The 12692-nt window shown below is 36.7% G+C and overlaps 1 pseudogene across 1 annotated transcript; it reads left to right on the top strand.

The window, feature by feature from the left end:
* The first annotated feature begins 695 nt into the window (after positions 1-695).
* On the top strand, positions 696-8165 carry LOC149186774 (putative LRR receptor-like serine/threonine-protein kinase At5g48740; annotated as a pseudogene). Its single transcript, XR_016256152.1, has 7 exons — positions 696-883; positions 988-1196; positions 1304-1430; positions 1534-1602; positions 1760-1952; positions 7354-7486; positions 7664-8165. The product of XR_016256152.1 is annotated as a putative LRR receptor-like serine/threonine-protein kinase At5g48740 (transcript).
* Positions 8166-12692: the final 4527 nt, after the last annotated feature.

A 12692-nucleotide genomic window follows, 5' to 3' on the forward strand; every position in this document is an offset into this window, starting at 1 on the left:
TTTATTTATTTATATTATTAATTTTCTATAAAATATTATATTAAAATGGCCTGTGAATTATGGAAAAGCTGCAGTTTCTCTTTCAATACTATATTAGTTCTGGGCATTTATCCTTTCGTGCTTAAATTACCAGATCACTGGATAATAACGATCTCGTAGGATCTTGGCCAAACTTGTCCAATTTAACCGCATTGGAGAAATTGTAAGCATTTCTTCTTAACGCAAAGCCTCACTTTGTTCGATCTTTTCCCATAAGTTAGTTGGGTGGCTTAGGAAATAAATAATAACAAAGAAATCGCTATTTCACAAAGAAGAAATTTTGTTGGCTTGGTGTACAGACATCTTACAAACAACAACCTGAGTGGTAGTGTTCCAGAGTGGCTATCTGAACTCAAGAACCTTAAAGAATTGTAAGTCTCTCTCTCCTACTACTTTTGCAAATCCCCAGTTCAAATATAGTATATTATAACATTCCGCTCTATCTTTATATCACTATGGCGAACTGTTTATAGAAAATAATAATTTCAGCGGTGTAATTCCTTGGCAACTCCTCAACAAGGCTTTATTGAATGTCAAGTAATGAAATATCAAAATTTATTTATATTATTAGCCACGAATTCCCATTCTCATATGTTCATGTTGAGACGTTAACTTTTAATTTCATTCAAATCCTCTTTTTTTGTTTACTGCAGATATTCTGGAAACCAATACCTCTGTATTCGTATGCATAAGGGGAAATGCGTTCTGCATAATTCAGGAAAGGACAATCTGAGTGTTGTCCTTGGAATAATGATAAGCGGAGCTTTAGTGATGTCTTTAGCGTTGATGGTGGGTATGGCCGTGTATTGGAAGAAGTTCAGGACAAAACAACGTGCCAACGAAGGTCTAGAGATAAATTGAATTTTAATTAAAACATTTTAATATGGGTGGGCATCCTCTCCGTTAAATAAAATAACACCGCTTTTATGAAATATTTTCGGATTGCAGACCACCCGGTGATTACGGTGAGCAATACAACAAAGTGCAGGGCCTTTACTCCGGAAGAGATTATGGTAGCGACACAGAACTTTAGTCTGAAGATTGGACAAGGGGGTTTTGGATCAGTTTTCTTTGGTAAATTACCCCAAGGAAAAGAGATAGCGGTGAAAGTGCTCTCACTGTTCTCCAGACAATGAATTGATGAGTACCAGAATGAGGTGATTCTGGGCTTCTTCAATATCTGCATCTGTCTTGTTTTTTGGCTGCACTCATGTATAACGACAACAGTGAAATTCAGGTATAAGCCATTTTACTTGATTGGCAGATTGATCTTCTCTCCAGAATCCATCATAAGAACTTGGTGTCTTTACTCGGATACTGTAACGAATCAAGAGAGCTGATGCTGATCTACGATCACATGTCTGGAGGGTCCCTAAGGGACCGCCTTTATGGTAAATATTTCGCTTATTAATTTTGTTTCATTCAGTTTCCTCATGTAAGTTGCAACACTATATAGAGCAAAACGCATATTGGAATTTAAAATTTAATTTGCAGGTCCTAGCGCTGCATTTTCAACACTAAATTGGAAAACAAGGCTCAAAATAGCTTTGGATGCAGCACATGGTAACTCTTTCTAAAGTACTTTCATAAGCTATATATTTGTGTGATCTAAAAACTCCAAGCCAGATATATTTTGATCTAAAAATTCGTTCATTGTCATGAACCATGTACTCTTCATCGGCATTTTTTTCATGTTATACACATGCTATCTTTTATGAAGGATTGGAGTACCTGCACGTAGGTTGCACCCCAAAGATAATTCACAGGGATATTAAGACCTCCAACATCCTTTTAGACATCCATCTGAACGCAAAGGTAGCCGACTTTGGTCTCTCAAAGATGACAATTGACGATGGTGAGGCTTCACATGTGACCACTATGGTGAAAGGAACGCCAGGATACCTCGATCCAGAGTATAATATCCCACACATAACTTGTACTTTGTTTGCAATATTAATCATTTTAATGCAACATAACTTGTGTTGGAACTACTACACACCTACATGTAGACTCTTAGTTAGAGCATGTGACTGCATGCAAGATTCCTTTTGCATGTTGGAACTACTACACATCTACATGCGGACTTTTAGTTAGAGCATGGGATTGCATGCAAAATTCCTTTTGCATGATTTACTCCTTGATTTGCTCATTCTTTAACTCCGCAACTGACTAGTTATCTCCGGAACTTGTTGTAGGTGTTGAGTCTTCTCATTGATCACCACTATAGTCATTACCTTGGGATCTTCACCCAGTAATGCTATATCATGAGCATTGTAACATAATTTTCAATTGAATCATTCTTTTCTTCTTTCGATTTTCTTTTAGTGCTTTTGCTCTGCAAAGCTGTGTGTTCAACCTTTACTAGCTAGATTCATCTGTGCAGGTTTTCTAACACATTTACATGGTATCAGAGCCCACAGGTTGCTAGATAAAAGGCGCATCAGTACTTTATTTTGCAAGTATTACAGCTTGGAGATCGAAGATTGACAGAAAAATGGAGTTTCCCAAAGCATCGATCCTAACACCGTACAACTATCATGAATGGAAGGATCAAATGGCTCGATACCTTCGTCATAAAGGGTTGTACAGGATTACGATGGCTACAGAAGTGGAACCCACTTCAGCCATAGAGAAATCCAAGTACCTCAACCGTATGGATGAGGCCCACGGATCCATATGCATGTGCATCTCTCTAGAGTTGCAGTTTCATCTATCTGCCTGCAATACTCCCAATGAGATTTGGAAAAAGGTTGAAGAGCTCTACGGGAAACAGGATGAGATGAAAGGACATCTGCTCGAAGTGGAGCTGCTATCATTGGATCCACGGAACTATGACAGAATTCAAGATTTCTTCACCAAATATAATGATTTATTGCTGCAACTCAAGGGTTGTGGAATTAACAAATCCAAGGAGGAGAGTCGCCAAGTTCTCTCTATTATGTCAAAGCTCGGACCGGAATACTCCGTCTTTGTGTCTACATTTCATTCAGTAAGGCTCGCAACAGGTAAATCCTACACTATGCCTTCTCTCAAAGAATTTATGGAGTCTCTTATTTTTGAGCAAGATAAACTCATTGGCATGGGGAAAATCAAACCTCCAAAAGCACATGCACTTGCTGTGCATGATGGCAGCCACAATAAAAATCACAGATCTGATTCAAATCAGAAAAATCAGCAGCAGAAAGACAAAGGAAAAGCACATTCCCATCCAAAGAAGGAAGGGTACACCAAGCCCTTCAATGACTCCTCCGGCTCGAGAAATGAGAAAGGGAAGAAAGGAAACAGATGCACCTACTGTCAAAGAGGATTCCATCCAGAATCCTCTTGCATGAAGAAACAAATTGACCAAATGGCAGAAATCCTTCAGAAGCATAACCTTGGGGACCACATCCCTCAGGGCGCCAAGAAGAAAACTGAGGATCCGCCACACGGAAAAGGTAACAATTTTCATGCTTTAGTTGCAATTAATTCTTCTCCTGATGCATGGATTATAGATTCTGGTGCATCACATCATATGGCTGCTGCAAAGGAAGTATATTCCTCTTTGGATGCATGCAAAGGACCTCCCATCCTCATGGGAGATGACTCACCTATTGAGGTCACCGGAAAAGGTAGAGTGGAACTTTTACACGGAAGCTTTGAAGATGTGCTTCATGTTCCAAAACTTTCGGTAAACCTACTTTCAGTTTATCAGATCACTCATTCCGGCACCGGAAAGAGAGTGGAATTCACTCCAGATGCAGTGAACATATATGATCTACATAGCAATGACAAAATTGCAACTGGTGAGGTAAACAATGGAGCGAGACTGTATACATTTTCTGAATTTATTGAATCTGAATCCTCCTTATTGCTTACACATGCTGATGATAGTAGTAGGCTTTGGCACGAGAGGTTTGGTCACTTAAATTACAGGTATATGCAGCAGCTAAGCAAGAATGAGATGGTGGAAGGCTTGCCAAATATCAGTTTCTCCAAAGGAGTTTGTGAAGGGTGTGTTCTTGGCAAACATCCTAGAGAAAAGTTTGACACCGGCAAGACTCACAGAGCATCCTCTCCTCTAGATCTGATCCATAGTGATCTCATGGGGCCTTTTCCTCATCCTTCCATCAACAAAGCAAGGTATGTGCTTACATTTATTGATGACTTCTCACGGTATACTTGGGTGTATTTTCTCAGGAACAAATCTGAAGTTTTTGAGCACTTTGAAGATTTCAAAGCACTAGTTGAGACACAGTCAGAGAGAAAGATCAAAGCCCTCCGTACAGACAATGGGGGGGAATATGTTAACACAACACTTCAGAACCTTTGCCTTCAGTCCGGCATACAGTTGCAGTATGCAGTTCCATACACTCCGCAGCAGAACGGAGTTGCTGAGAGAAAGAATCGATCTCTCAAAGAGATGGCTTCCTGCATGTTGCATGCCAAGTCACTACCTCATAAGCTTTGGGCCGAAGCACTTAATTGTGCTAACTACATCCAGAACAGATCTCCTCATAGGTCTGTCAAGGACCAGACCCCCTTTGAGGCTTGGAGTGGCACTAAACCAAAGGTCACTCACCTCCGTGTTTTCGGCTCTCGAGCATGGGCCCGGATCCCCTCTGAAAAGAGGAAAGCTCTTGATCCACAGAGCATTGAGTGCATCTTTGTTGGATACCCTGATGGTGTGAAGGGATATCGACTGCTGATACCCTCTACGGACAAGGTCATCATTGAGCGAAGTGTCAAATTTGAGGAAAGTCTCTCGCATGCACCTCAAGCGCCGCATGCAGACACTTTTTATCTACCTCATGTCCGAGATGATGACTCAGTGCATTCAGATGCAGATACAGATCATGCAGATGCCGAGGAAGAGCATGCAGATGCAAAGACAGAGTCTTCAGATACAAATCTAGTGCATGCAAATGATGATCCACATCCAAGCCCAGATCGGGCTTCCAGCAGTGAATCATATTCCCCTGTTATAAATCAGAGAACAAGGAGCTTACGTGAGATATATGCACAAGACCAACCAGCTGCTAGAAATGGTCTTGTGGGGGATAATTCTGATCTGCAGAGGACTAGCTCAGAGTTTATTGAGCCTCCTCTTGTCCTCACTGCCACTGAACCATCGCCCTCCTGGCATTGTCATTTGGTTCAGTCTTCTGATCCACAGTCTTATGCTGAGGCTGCTGGGCATCCATCTTGGGAGTCCGCCATGGAGGAGGAGTATAACTCCCTCCTCGAGAACCAGACTTGGGATCTGGTCCCCCTTCCTTCAGGAAGGAAACTTGTCCGATGCAAATGGGTCTACAGGACCAAGAGTGCTGCAGATGGGCAAATCACCAGACGGAAAGCAAGGCTAGTAGCCAAAGGCTTCCAACAAGTGCATGGCATTGATTATGACGAGACCTTTGCTCCAGTAGCAAAGATGGATTCCATACGCCTTACACTTGCCATTGCGGCTGCCCAGCGGTGGGAAGTACATCAGATGGATGTGAAGAATGCCTTTCTTCACGGAGACCTATCTGAGGAGATCTACATGGAGCAGCCACATGGTTTCATTCAGGATTCATCTTAGGTCTACAGACTGAAGAAATCTCTCTACGGCCTTAAGCAAGCCCCGAGAGCTTGGTACGCGAAGATGGATTCTTTTCTCTTATCACAAAACTTTGAAAGATGTAAGTCTGATCCGAATGTTTACATGCTTAGGACACATGATTCTCTTCTTATCTTAGTTTTGTATGTAGATGATCTCCTAATCACTGGCAGCTCGGCTTCAGCCATTGCTACAGTCAAGAGGGCCTTGCATGATAGGTTCTTGATGACGGACATGGGTCCATTACACTTCTTTCTTGGTCTTGAGATCAGCCAGAATGCCACAGGCATCAAACTCTCTCAGGCTAAGTATGCACGGGATCTCCTCGAGAGATTTCGCATGACTGACTGCAAGCCAGCACCGACTCCTTTTCTGTCTGGGGTCCGCCTTGAGGATGGAGGTGACACTCCATTAGTTGACAACACTCTCTACCGACAGCTAGTGGGGAGCTTATTGTACCTCACCCACTCCAGACCAGATCTCTCATACGCAGTAGGGGCAGTTTCCAGATACATGCAGGAGCCGCATGAGCTACACTGGAATGCTGCCAAGCGCATCCTCCGATATGTGCAGGGCACCATCACCTTCGGGATTCACTATGCAGCAGGCGCTGCATTGAATCTCCTTGGCTTCACAGATTCCGATTGGGCGGGAGACATCATTGATCGCAAGTCCACCTCCGGATATTCACTCAGTCTAGGATCTGGCCCTATCTGTTGGTCGAGCAAGAAGCAGGCTGCGATTGCTCTCTCTTCAGCTGAGGCTGAGTACCGAGGAGTAGTCAACATCACCATTCAGGCTCTGTGGCTACAACACTTCCTCACTGAGTTGGGCGTCCAGTTCCACCAGCCCATTGTCATCTGGTGTGACAACCAGAGCACTCTCAAATTTTGCAGGGATCCAGTACAGCGGCAGCGGACGAAGCACATAGAGATCCATATGCACTACATCAGAGACTTAGTACATGATCGGGTCATTGATTTGCAGTTCTGTCCTTCAGCAGAACAGACTGCAGACATCTTCACCAAGACATTCGCTGAGCAGAAGTTTCGCTCTTTGCGTGATCGTCTTGGAGTGAAGGACACGATTGCTTAGCAATTGTATTTTTCTTCCTCTTCTCTTTTGATTACATTGTATTTTGAGGGGGGGTTTTTCCCACGAGGTTTTCCCTCTTTCCTCCATTTTAGTACAAGTTGCATTGTATTTTGGGTGACCTTTTGCCTTAGTTGCCAGGGCCCATTTTCTATTTTTCCCCATAGTGGTGTTCAGGGGGGGTGTTGGAACTACTACACACCTACATGTAGACTCTTAGTTAGAGCATGTGACTGCATGCAAGATTCCTTTTGCATGTTGGAACTACTACACATCTACATGCGGACTTTTAGTTAGAGCATGGGATTGCATGCAAAATTCCTTTTGCATGATTTACTCCTTGATTTGCTCATTCTTTAACTCCGCAACTGACTAGTTATCTCCGGAACTTGTTGTAGGTGTTGAGTCTTCTCATTGATCACCACTATAGTCATTACCTTGGGATCTTCACCCAGTAATGCTATATCATGAGCATTGTAACATAATTTTCAATTGAATCATTCTTTTCTTCTTTCGATTTTCTTTTAGTGCTTTTGCTCTGCAAAGCTGTGTGTTCAACCTTTACTAGCTAGATTCATCTGTGCAGGTTTTCTAACACATTTACAACTTGTACTTTTTAATGTTTGTTTGGGATGTTTCTGCAGCTATTTTCGCACCCAAATGTTGACTGAGAAGAGTGATATATATAGTTTTGGAGTAGTGTTGTTAGAAATCATATGCAGCAGACCACCCATAATTGCATGTCAATCTGAAGAGCGACTTAACCTTGTTCACTGGGTAAGAAATGTTATTATAATTTATCATTATAAACTGGAAACAGCAACCTATTGGCAAGATAATTGATGGCATTGCGCTGCACGTTCCAATAGTTTATGTATGCAGATACATTTTCGTACAGTTTTAATTTATGATAATCCAATGCAATTTATTTAATATATCTGGACGGATTTATAGGTGACACCGTATGTGTATGTGGAGTTGGATGAAAATCCCGGCAAATCAATAAGTGGGGAAATTGAAGAAATAGTAGACAAGAGAATGGGTGGAAACTACGACATTGAAGCAATGGCTGATTTTGCCAAACTAGCCCTTCGATGTGTTGATGCTAAGCCATCTTTTAGGCCTACCGCAAGTGAAGTTGTTGCAGAGATAAAAGAGATTATCGCACATGAGAATAAGAATAATGCTCTCCCAATTTCAGAGGAAATTGGTATCGAACATGGAGATTTGCAGGCCGGCCCCGTTCCTTTACATGCAGAGTGTAGTAAACCCAATGATATGGTGTGGCGTGACAACAGCTGCAACATCAGTCAAGAAGGAAGATGAGTGGAAATGTAGTATATCAATTCCACGATGTAGATGTTGATCTATATAAAGGAATCATGTGTGTGATAATGAAAGCAATATGCTTCTTTAATAAAGTTGCTTTAACGAATTGACAATGGCCTTTAATTACTAATAATTGTGCACTTTATATTTCTACTATTGTGTGAATAGATCTGTGGAATGAAATGGATCGTGGAAGATGCTCAACGGATAAATAATTCATTTTAATTTCGTGCACTATGGATCTTTACTTTTATCTTGAATAGATACGTGGAATGAATTGATCCATGGAGCAATTTTATATTAAGGTACACATGATTTTATTGAATCTCAAATAAAATTTCACATCGGCTTGTCGATAGCTTCTTCAGTCGATTCTTACCATCAGATACCCTATGCTCGTGCGTTTCGCCAAGCTATCATTTTATGTGAGCCATAGATTTCTAATAAAATAGCGCTTGTCAGTTCAACGGTCTTAACGCATACCGTGCACGTTTTATTTTTCATGTGGAATGAATTTATACAAACGATCGAATGAGAATGTGCAAACGCCTGACAAAAAGAATCATTTTTTTCTTTTTATGTTACCTGAAATAGATTATCTTAAATGTATTGGTCGACAATATTTCTTAAAAAAATACAAAATTAGTTTTTTAAAATATTAATAATTTAGAGATTGGAAAAATATTTCATTTTTATTAATAATTAATTTAGAGATGTGGAAAAATATTTCATTTTCATTCTCAACGGTAAGTTATATATTTTAATGTGTATATAAAATAATATGAATATAGATTAATCTTAAATCTATTAAGTATTTAGAAGGACCAAATTTCTTAATATGTAAATTTTTAGAGTCAAAAGAGATTTTATCAATGTGAAAGATTCATAGATCCAAAGTTAACATAAGGTTGGTTCAATTTCTGTTTTAAATAGGTTATACTCCACATGAATATCATGGGTCAATTCCATGGGTTCTCATAAACATGGTGTTGAAAAACCATCCCTAACTTGACCAAGTCAAATTTACATTAACTACCAACAAAAATAAAAATAATAATAACTTAGAAGTTTTATTTTTATTATTTTAGTTTGAAGTTATTTTTATTTTAACATACCATTATTTTTATTTTATTTTATTTTTGACCAAGTGAAATGTTTACATGGTGTTTGGTGCAACAATAATTTTATATCATATTCAAAATTAAATACTTAAAAAATATTATATTTAAAAATATAATTTGAGTGTGAGAAAATGTATAATTGATATATTTTATTTAATACAATATTTAAATAAATTATTTGAATATTTACGTTAATTAATCTATTTTAATGTATTTTTTTATAATGTAATATAAAGGTAAAGTGAAAATAAAATAATATTTATTTAATGTTAATCATGATAAAATATTTTAATGTTTAAAAAGAAGAATTAATAAAAAACAAAAGTAATTAGTTATTTAATAATAATAATAATTTTAAAATTATTTCTTAGAATATTTTAAAATATTCATAACTAAATTAGCGCTCGCGGCTTTGGAATGACGGTGAATGGGTGCACTGTTAGAGCACTCCTTGCGATAGGTCACTGGTTCAAATCCCAGTGGGTGCTTACCTACTCAACAAAAAAAATAAAAATTAAAATGTCATAACAAAACAAATAAAAATTAAAATGTCATAACAAAACAATGATGCGTATATCATTTAGGAGTTGTGTCTATGGAGGTGGAGGATTTAGGAGTTGTGTCTATGGAGGTGGAGGAATTGTCTGGACAGCGAAAAGTCGCTGGAATCAGGTAAAAAAAATTCAAAAAATCTTGTGGAAGCAATATTTGAATCATGTTTTTGATGGTGGAAATAGATTCAGCGCCATCAAAAACTTCTAAAGCACTTAAAATTATGAGGTTTGATAGTGTTTACTTAGATTTACAAAAATCTCTACTAAATTTTTTTAAAATATAACTGGAATTTCCATAACTTTCAGGACAAAAAAACATAATCGTTAGACCACTGCTATCACTTATTACATTGAAAGTAATCCATATTAATACAGTTATAATGAAGGTGATAAAAATACCTACTTAATCTAATTAACAGTAGTTATCTTCATTGGTATAGAAATACACTAACAATATAGATGCAACGACGATTTTAAATTAAATTAAATTTTTATATATTATTTTATTTTATAAATTAAAATTAATTAAATCTAACTAATATTTTTAATTATAGAGTTTAGGCTTCTGTGATCCATATCAAGTTTACAAAAGATTTTTCATGTAAACTTAATTAAATATAAAAATTAATTAAATTTTTATATACACTAACCTGTACTGACGATGAACCACACTGGTTGGTTCGAAACGCGTTGGCAAATGATATTTCATGTGATTTTCGCCAAAAAATCTTTTGTAAACTTAATATTTTTAAAATAATCAAAATTAAAAATCACTAAAATTCTAAATCATGGGATCCCATAATAGGAAAAAAATTAATTCTATCATTTATACAAACAACTAACCACAAATAGAACGTGAAATCCGCAATCAATTATTGCTGCCTTTTCCAATGATGATGGTCACGACGGATCTTTCCTTTTGGGACGATGCATGAAATTTGAAAACCACTAACGACAAGGAAGACATGGAATCGTACCCGATATTTTCTTCTTTCAACTGTTCCCACTGTATCACCATTACTTTTACACCCAAACCAAATGCATTCTTGTGTGGAAGACAATAATTTATTTTACAAGTGGATATCAATTAAACATAAAACATCCTTTCAAAGAATATCCATCAAATACATCTTTACATTTTTTGACTGCTAAATATAAAGCACTATGGGCATATTATGAAATAGGTTAAGTTAATGATTAGCTTATTATCTTTTTGTGTCTTATATACGGAATAAGAATAAAATGTAATTTAATACCTATGATTTAAAATGAATTATTCTATAATATATAATATATAGATATATAATTGTATAGTAATTTAATTATATAAATTAAATGATTTTTAAATATACATTTAAATATTTATTTTATTTTATAATACATGTTATAAAAAGTTTTAAAAATCATAAAAATAAATTAAATTATAATTTTGTTTTAAATTAATATTATTATTAATTATAAAATTAAAGATTATATCAATTAAACATATATACATTAAAAAAATATAAAACATGAATAACATAGCAAAATAACAATAAGCAATAAGAGATTCAATATCATAAATAAAACTTTAATGGAAATTGAATTTGATATGACATTTTCTTTAATTAGATTGAAAAGAAGTAACATTTAGCTAATTTTATGATAAATCTCAAAACTCTATCCTAATTACTTGATTTTAAATTATTGTGGATAATCCACTCGACAATTTGTCAGTATAGATCTACTAAAATATAATAGAAAATCTGAAATCTACACTTCGACAGTTTATTTCTTCTTAGATTTCTAGATTTGTTAATTATTGTCTAATTTCATATGCATGCAAATTATAATATGCAAAATATAGAGAACAATGAAATAAAACTCACAACCTCAATTGACACAAGATATAACCTGGGAAACCCTTTTGGGAAAAAACTCAGCTAGAAGTTGAGGTCACTTTGTTGTATTTCTTTGAATGGAAAAATGAATTCAACTACAAAAAGTAAGGTTTGTGGCTAGTCAATTCAACTACAAAAAGTAAGGTTTGTGGCTAGTCAATTCAACTACAAAAAGTAAGGTTTGTGGCTAGTCAAATGTTTTTTTTTTTTTTTTCTTTTTTTTTTTTTTTTTTTTTTTCAGAAAAGAAATTTCATAATTTCATATGGAGAAATTACATGTTGTAGATGCCCGAAGGCATATGTTGTAAGCGTGGTTGTCTATCCATTGTCAAAACTAGTATCTACAATGATAACCCATAGGGTATGTTGTGCTAGTTCAAAAACCACAATAAAAAGTTCAAAAATCACCCACACATGGGTGTAGTTTTGTCCATATTTACAATATCAAAATTGCAATAATGTTCAAAATCACGCTGTTGATGATTTAAGGACTCTTGTCTCTCTGTAATCTCCCATCTATATATGGCCTGTGAAATAGCGATAGATTCCAGCAAGTGTATGTTCGGCAATCAACCACTCTCCTAGAGGGCGATGCATCGCTTCTTTTGATAGCCTGTCAGCTATTTCATTTCTTTCCCTATAGATGTGAGAAACAGAAATCTGATCAAAGAATGTTTTGAAAAAAATAATTTCTTCCATAATAGTTCTCAAAGAGTAAGCAGAACAAATAGCTGTATTGTTAAACCAATCAATCACAATCTTTGAGTCCCAAAATATTTGAATGTTTCGGCATTGTTTTAGGATGGAAAAATATAATAGATGGTGAAGTGATATCAGTTCAGCATGATTATTAGTGTCCGGTCCCAGTCCCATACAAATCTGGAAATAGTGTGATTCAGATAGGTAGAAACATATGCCCCCCCCACAGCCATGCTGTTGGGTAGCACCATCAAAATAGGCCCAAGGTAATGATGTGTTTATCTGTTCCTGCCAGATGATCCTAGGCATCTTTTGTCTCTCATCACTAGGAAGTTCTTCAAAAGCAGCACAGATTTGTGGAGGGAGTAGGTTCCAGTTCACAAGTTTGTCTTCAAAATTT

The sequence above is a fragment of the Pinus tabuliformis genome, chromosome 3_1 (assembly GCF_031772625.1).
Source record: "Pinus tabuliformis cultivar Carrire ecotype Pingquan chromosome 3_1, CPIR1, whole genome shotgun sequence".
NCBI lineage: Eukaryota > Viridiplantae > Streptophyta > Pinopsida > Pinales > Pinaceae > Pinus > Pinus tabuliformis.